Here is a 6,221-nt window from a genome sequence, read left to right as displayed (position 1 = left end):
TTCGCGTAGCCGTCGTTTTATTACGAAAACATAAAATTTAGAAAACTTTGGCTCGCGTTAGCCGATGTGGGACATACCCAGAGGAGAAAATCTAAAGCCCCGTTAGCCGGTGTAGGAAATACCCAGAGAAGAAATTTCAACCCCGGCCAAAGGCCGGCTATTAAAAAAATGTTTCCAATTTAGAAAACTTTTGTAATACAAAAAACTGAAGAATTATGTCACCAATTTTTGAAAAGGATTGTCGTAGCCATTCTAAAGATGTCATTATTATTTAGTCCGAATTAGAACAAATGCTGTCCTGCATGCCTATTTTGTATTGCCGCATTAAATATATTGAAATTCAGTTCAAATATAAATAGTTTCATATACATTTTATTCAACCTATTTCTCTGAACATACCTCGATCTTACATTCATATATAACAATTTTTATATAGCACTAAGTGTAGAACTGAGAACAAGGAGATATTTTCCCTCAACTAGGGAAAACTTATCCCACCGTTCAAATAATTGTATTATAGGGTTGCACATGGTCAGTCCTGCCTCACTACTTGATATCTAACCAGTAAGGAAAGGCCAAAAGTCGAACGGAGCCGACTATATGACACCCTACACCACTGCTGTTATGTGCACAAAATTGCATTGGGTTATTTATAGCTTTCATTCGACCATATCTGTCAAATTTCATGCCTTTTGGGCTAATATTGCACATTTGGTGCACAGTGCATCAAAAATCGGATGAAGATATATATTGGAGCCATATCGAAATCACATCCGATTTCCACCAAATTTCATAGAGTTAATTCTTTGTGCACATCGGCTACATGTGCCAAATTTCATCCCATTTGAGCTAATATTTAACAGGTTGTGCACAATAAACCAAAAATCGGATGAAGATATATATGGGAGCTATATCTAAATCAGATTTGATTTTCACCAAATTTCATGGAGTTAATTCTTGGTGTACATCGGCTACATGTGCCAAATTTCATCCCATTTGGGCTAATATTACACAGGTTGTGCACAAAAAACCATAAATCGGATGAAGATATATATGGGAGCTATATCTGAATCTGATCTGATTATCGCCAATTTAGGGTTCATCCTTGGACCAAACAAACATTGCTTGCAAAATTTCATCTCAATCGGATAAAAAATGCGACCTGCATTTTGTTCACAAAGATCGGATGAAAATATATATGGGAGCTATATCTAAATCTGATCCGAATATCAGCAATTTCAATAGGGTTCATCCTTGGGCCAAACAAACATTGCTTGCAAAATTTCATCTTAATCGGATAATAAATGCGACCTGCATTTTGTTCACAAGAATACATGGAAAAGTCGGGCGGGGCCGACTATATGATACCCTACACCACTATGCATATTTAGTAGAGCTCTCGTAAAAAGGTTTATACAGGATATTTCAGAGCTCTATGAGATATTTGGTACAAAATCAAAATCTATCTAATTCTATCGTGCATTTTACGAACTATAGCTATCTCTGAGCCGGGTTTCTCCAAATTTGACGTATTAACTTCTAGACTGAATTCGGTCTTATGTACGAAAATTCTGGTGATTTGGGCTGATATTGGCCATTTGATGAACAATTAACACGAAATCGGATGAAGATATATATGGGAGGCATATCCAAATCGGAACAGATTTTAATAAAATCAACTATTTTTGGTCTTTATCTGATATCTGGTACCAAATATCATTCCTGTGGAGTGCATATTACGAATGTGAGGGACTTAAAGACCAAATCGGATGAAAGATATATATGGGAGCTATAGCTATATCTAAACCGATTTTTACTAAAATTGGTGTACTTGCTTCTAAGCTGGTTTCGGTCGGATTTACCAAAATTGATGCTATTACGGCCATTTGGTGGTCAATCACCCGAAATCGGATGAAGATATATATGGGAGCTATATCCAAATCTGAACTGATTTCGATAAAATTTAAAACAGCTATTCCTGTGCTCCATCTAATACCTGGTGCCAAATATCACGGTTGTGGAGTGAATATTACGAATGTAAGGGACTAAAACACTAAATCGGATGAAACATATATATGGTTCCTATATCTATATCTGAACCGATTTTCACTTAATTTGATATACTTGCTTCTAGGCTGAATTTGGTCCGATGTACTAAAATTCAGTCCATTTGGACTTATATCGGCCATTTGGTGCACAATTAACCCGAAATCGGATGAAGATATATATGGGAGCTATATCCAAATCTGAACCGATTTCGATAAAATTACAAACAGCTATTTCTGGGCTGTATCTTATATCTGGTACCAAATATCATTCTTGTGGAGTGCATATTACGAATGTGAGAGGCTTAAACACCAAATCGGATAAAACATATATATGGGAGCTATAGCTGTTTCTGAACCGATTTTCTCCAAATTTGTTGTATTTGCTTTAAGGCTAATCTCGGTCACATGTTCCAAAATTCGGGCCATTTGGGCTTATTTTGGCCATTTGGTGGTCAATTAACCCGAAATCGGATGAAGATATATATGGGAGCTATATCCAAATCTGAACCGATTTCGATAAAATTTAAAACAGCTATTTCTGTGCTCCATCTAATACCTGGTACCAAATATCACGGTTGTGGAGTGCATAGTAGGAATGTGAGGGACTTAAAGATCAAATCGGATGAAAGATATATATGGGAGCTATAGCTATATCTGAACCGATTTTCTCCAAATTTGATATACTTGCTTCTAGCCCGAACTAGGTTGGGTGTGCCAAAATTCAGGTAATTTGGACTGATAGTGGACATTTGGTGCACATTTAAACCGAAATCGGATGAAGATATATATGGGAGCTATATCTAAATATGATCCGATTCTCACCAATTTCAATAGGGTTCGTCCTTGGGCCAAAAAAATATTGCTTAGAAAATTTCATCTCAATCGGATAATAAATGCGACCTGCATTTTGTTCACAAGAATACATGGACGGACGGACAGACGGACGAACGGACTGACATGCATAAATCGACTCAGAAAGTGATTCTATGAAGATTCTCAAAAGTAACTATGGGTCTATCTCGTTTCCTTCTCCATGTTACAAACAAATGCACAAAGACATAATACCCTTACCACTATGTGGTGTAGGGTATAAAAACTGGTGCCGTTGTATGGGGGCTAGATGATATCGTGGACCTATACAGACAATTCTCTTTCCGGGGTTAATGTGCCCACAGAGAACCTTTTGCATAAAATTTAGACAATTTCATTGGAAAAACGTAGCTAAATCAGTAAAATACAGAATATCTAGGAGTACCGTTGTATGGGGGCTATAGGCCATCGTGGACCACAAATAACCTTTTGTGTAGAATTTCAGACAGTTCCATTAAAAATGTAGATAAAATTATTAAAATAAGTAGACATCATGGACCTATATAGACAAATCTCTTCTATATGAGTACTTTACCCCTGAAAGTACTCACAAAGAACTCTTTGTGTAGAATTTCAAACAATTAAATTGAATAATGTGGATAAAAACATCAATAAAAATCCCGAATATCGGAGGTACCGTTATATAGGAGCTGTACGATATAGTCGGCCGATATAGCCCATAATCGAACTTAAAATTTTACGCTGATCAAGAATATATATTTTGTTGGATCTAAAGTTATTATTTCGATGAGGTACACACGGAATTACGAACTAAATATAACCTACTTACTTTTTATGGTGTTTGGTATAATAAGAAATGAAAAGTTTTTATACAGTACGAAAATACAAAAAAGTTTTATTTGTATTGCTTTTTATATACGCATATACATACATGTTGGAAAATACTTTTACTAAACTTGTACAAAAAAAAAATACTAAAAAAATACTTTTTATTCATTTATATATTTTGAATACTGATACTGATAGAATACATTTTTTTAAATATGGTTTTATATGTGTCTTACATATATTATTTAGTTTTTGAAGATATAAACTTTCTTAAATGTGTACAAACACAGTTTACAAAATATTTGTTTGTCGCAATCGCGTTAATATAATAAAAATGTGCACTCAAATTTATCGTATATGTATTGACCAAGAATTGTTAAAATTTTGTTAAATGTATTAACTGTTTATATCAATGTGTAAGAAAATGGAAAAAGGAAAATAGCAGCGTTATATAATATATTCTTGTAGTCCGAAGGAGTTGAAAATTGTAATTTTGTTTAGCTAGGTTTTGTAAACACTTTTTTGCAGTGAATGTAGTTCATGTAATTTCCAAGGATTGAATGATTAAAGTTGAGTATATATAATCTGTAAATAGAAGGTAATTAGATTAATGTATAGAAAGAATATATTTTAATCAAATATATGTTGTTTTGTTCTATAAGTAATTTTGATTTATCATTATGTTTAAGTGACTGTATATGTTTGAATATAAACCATTTTAAATTCATGCAGAAAGAGCTTTCGCTTTTTTAATGCAGAATAAACGTGTGAGGGAGGTGCCGGATAATCAAAAAGAAAAAATATGTTTTCAAAAACACATAGTGTTTTAAAAATTAGGCATGTCTTTTATTGTAATTACCTAGGCAATATTTAGCAATAAGTATAATTAACACCGCCATATTAGTGTCAAGTTTTATGCAGTGTTTGAAAACCAATTCTATGGTATCGTACCTTAGCGTTCCGTGACTGGGAAGAAAAGTTATGCTACAACTAGGTAAAGTACAAACAATAAAAAGTATTTATCGTTAATGTATATTTTGTACATTCGTTTGCAGATTGGACATTTTAAGCGAGTATATAACAAACATCGTAGTGTATACCATTAGTAGTGTGTACTTTAAGAAACAATTATTGGTAGTGCACACCTTAGTGTTGCTTATAAAGAATACGTGTTATGGCAATAACTGCAAATACAAACATATTTTTAACCAGTCAATTTGAAACATATGGAAGCAATGCCAATGATGTACACTACGTTGTTGTATGTATAGGTTTCTGTAAAGAATAGTTTTGGTTAAACGATAAAATTATAGACTTTAATAATATTTTTGTATAACTGGTGTGGTTTATATATATATATATATATATATATATATATATATATATATATATATATATATATATATATATATATATATATATATATATATATATATATGTATATATATATATATATTTCCTTAAAAATAAATTTTATACAATCTGGGAGATATTCCGAAGGATGATTAGAATAAAAAGCTTGGCTCAAATTTGAAGAATGTGACTTATCAAACATTATTCACAAAAATCATCAAATCAATTCAAATTTTCAATCAGCAAAGGATATTATGGAAAGTTATCCTTTGAGTAAAAATGCAATTTAGCGATAATACACAAATTGAAAACTATATAAAGTTATGTGGATACTTACATAATTTACCATTTAGTTCTACTAAACATTTTCTTTCGAGCAAACTCCACATGTGTTTGTTTTCTAAAGATTATTCCAATAAAAATAATATGTGCTGAAACTGAACCGCAAAAATTATAATGAAATTAGTAAATATAAAATTAGTTTAAGGAATACACAAGCAATTTTATTTACCTCACTGTATTAGAAACTTTATTTACGGTTTAGAAGAGTGAAAAATTCTTCTTTGGTTGTCTATCCAGGCTTTAACCTCAGCCGGTTTTCTATTTCGGAGACTTCCGTAAATATTTATGACATTTTTGCATTCATTCAATGAAGGTATATATTTATTTAATACGTATATATCGTATATATTTATTTAATACATTTCTTTAGATGACAGGGATCATCTGTGTAACATAAAGGAAAAAAATCTTCGAGCTTTACACGAACAAAAAAACATAAAAGAGAGCAATGTGTGGAAGAATCTAACGAAAATGTATCCTGCAATGCATTAAATATAAGCTGTATTGATAATTGGGAGTGTTGTAAAAATTCAACATCTGTCGAAACTTTCTTTGAAAATGCTGACATAAGTAGTATCAAGAAAACCTCTATTACCCTGACAAACATTGATTTTTCTGTGTCGGAATACCTACCTAGCTCGGCAATAGAAAACACAAGCACAAACATTAGCTCTTTTTTGGAGATTTCAAATACTTTAAATTTGGATGGAGTTACCGTTCCTGTTTCAAAGCAAAGATCGAAGCGTCATTTTTGTCTATTTTGTAAGACACTGCAATGCAAAATGCAAGACATTTCTTTCTGAAACACAAAAGCGAAAA

The 6,221-nt window shown here is 32.3% G+C and overlaps 1 long non-coding RNA gene across 1 annotated transcript; it reads right to left on the bottom strand.

Moving 5' to 3' along the window:
- Positions 1-3,898: 3,898 nt before the first annotated feature.
- On the bottom strand, positions 3,899-5,699 carry LOC131806775 (uncharacterized). Its single transcript, XR_009344162.1, has 3 exons — positions 5,572-5,699; positions 5,398-5,497; positions 3,899-4,292 (listed from the first exon to the last, which is right to left on the bottom strand). It is a non-coding gene; the product is annotated as an uncharacterized LOC131806775 (long non-coding RNA).
- Positions 5,700-6,221: the final 522 nt, after the last annotated feature.

Source organism: Musca domestica, unplaced genomic scaffold (genome assembly GCF_030504385.1).
Source record: "Musca domestica strain aabys unplaced genomic scaffold, Musca_domestica.polishedcontigs.V.1.1 88, whole genome shotgun sequence".
NCBI classification, from domain to species: domain Eukaryota; kingdom Metazoa; phylum Arthropoda; class Insecta; order Diptera; family Muscidae; genus Musca; species Musca domestica.
Note: the sequence above shows the minus strand (reverse complement) of the source record. Positions and strands in the feature narration are given on the sequence as shown.